The sequence below is a fragment of the Triticum dicoccoides genome, chromosome 4B (assembly GCF_002162155.2).
Source record: "Triticum dicoccoides isolate Atlit2015 ecotype Zavitan chromosome 4B, WEW_v2.0, whole genome shotgun sequence".
Classification (NCBI taxonomy): Eukaryota; Viridiplantae; Streptophyta; class Magnoliopsida; order Poales; family Poaceae; genus Triticum; species Triticum dicoccoides.
Genome location: NC_041387.1, coordinates 321,269,583 through 321,271,919, shown reverse-complemented (window position 1 = coordinate 321,271,919; position 2,337 = coordinate 321,269,583).

Below are 2,337 nucleotides of genomic sequence, written 5' to 3'. Positions count from 1 at the left end.
CGCCGCCGACCCCGCTGACCATCGCCGCCCCGCCGGACCCCGCCGCCAGAGTTGCCCGCCGCCTCGCTGGAGTAGCCCGCCGCCGCCGCCGCCGTCACGCATCCAAGGTAGCCGCCGGTTTTTTTATAAAACCGTTCAGTTTATTTTTTTCGAAACCCTAGATCCGTTTTTTTATTATATCCGGTTCGGTTTTTTTTCTGGTTTAGTATATTTAGCGGACGTTCGTCCGTAAGTTCGTTTTAATGAACGATTTTCATCGTTTAGCCGCTGATAGCTAACGTTCGTTCGTTAGCATGTTAGTCTGTTTTTCTTTTTCTCGGATTTTCCGCGATTATTTCTAATCGCGATTTCTGATCCGATTTTCGTTTTAGTATAACTTTTCGCTCGTTTATCGGAATGAGGCGATTCAAGTGCCTAGAGTTTCATCTCGAAACCCTCTTTCCGTTTAACCAACTCAAACAAGTTTATGCTACTGTAAAATTGTCTTAGGTCCAGATTAGTAAAATGAAGTTTGTTTCTTTCGCCGTTTGACTTTCGTTGCTTCGTTTGTTTTGATTCTTTTTGCAAACCGGAGTTCTTAAGTTGAACTTTCTGGTTAGATCTCTTATTTGAGTTTTACCTGTGCATTAGATGAGTGCTTATTGTATGCTTGTTTGTTTGCGATAGAGTACCCGGAGTGCGTCGCTTGCTACTTCGAATCTCTAGGTTTCACGGATCATCAGCAAAGCAAGTAACACTTTGATCATACCTCTTTACTACCTAGTTTTATTGCATTAGATCAATCCTCAAACAATTGCATGATTAGGATCTGATTAATATGTGGGTTTTGGGAAGTAGATGAGGTAGAACCTATTACCTATTTTATTATCAAACCTTTGGGAGTTACTTCTACGTTTGCTTATATTGGCATGCTATGCTAGTAGGCATGGATTGGGTGAGTGTATCCATGACAAATGTGAGATTTGTAAATTAATGGTTTACTTAATGTGGCAACTTAAATTCACATCTGGGTGGACTGAGGCACCTGGAGAACCCATTGTTGTCTGTATTTTTGGAAATCCCGGGGTACCGTGTGATTCTCCTATGGACCGCCACCCAGGCTTAAAGGGATCATGCGATTATTCATGCTAGAAACTTCCGTGTGCAGCCGCAAGCTACTATGGGCTCTAGCATAGTTGATTAAGTTGCGTGAGCTCTTGAAGAGGTAGACTAGCAGATGTAGGGGATGTAGGTTGGTACTGTCTACCCGGAGTAGAGAGTTAATGCTTCTGAAAGACTGTGTCTCGGTCATCCGTTTCGCAAACACCATGTAGTGCGAGAAATCAAGCGGAGGAGATCGAGTCTTGCGGGGAAAAGTGCGCAAACCTATGTAGAGTGTATAAACTAATCATGGTTAGCCGTGTCCCCGGTTATGGACATTTTGAGTATCTAGTACTTGGATTATCATGTGAATCTCATCATGTTACTTTAATTTAATTTTGTTGGGTTTAATGATGATGCTTAATTGGGATTGAGTTGGAGTACCCTTCTCAATGTTTAACAACTGCCATGATAGTTAAATAAAATTTATTCCTTTGCAGTAGGGAAAAATTGGCTTTATGCAAAACTGTAACCATAGAGCTTACCACCAGCCATATATGCACGTAGTGATAGCTTTATTCTGTTCATTACTCTCTATGTGTTACATTGCCAGCATATTCCATGTGCTGACCCGTTTTTTGGGCTGCAACATTCATGTTGCAGACTTTTCAGATGACGAGTAAGGTGCGTTAGGTCGTGGTCTTATACTCAGTGATGCCATTGGAGTTGACGTACTCGCTTATCTTCCAAGCCTTCCATTGTTATCGTTATTAGATGGACTTAAGCCATATTTATTGTGATAAGTTCTCTTTTGAGACATTCGATGTAATAAGTGTGTGATTGCTACTCTATTATAAATCCTTCAAGTACTGTGCGTGTCAGCATTACCGATACAGGGATGGCACTGATGCACAAAGATCAGACTGTTTGAGGTATGGTCGCTACAGATATCCTCCTGGGCCTTAGTGATCTCCGCCCGAATCTTTACAATCTCTGCATTGCACTCTGCTTAATTCGCCATAGTCACCTTTGTCGCTAGCAAAGTTGTCAAAGTGCCCAAGAAATCTGACAAAACTTGAGTCGGCTGTCTATCTGAACTACCAGCCCCAGCTGTCGCAGCAGCAGTCGATCTAGATCTCATAGCCATAGTTGTTGATGAGTTCAAAGCCGGCGTTGTGCCAGCCATGAAAATAGCAGCCCTGCACGGCGGCTCATAGGGGTTCGAAATACTTTCGCCATTGGAATAGCCCACAAACC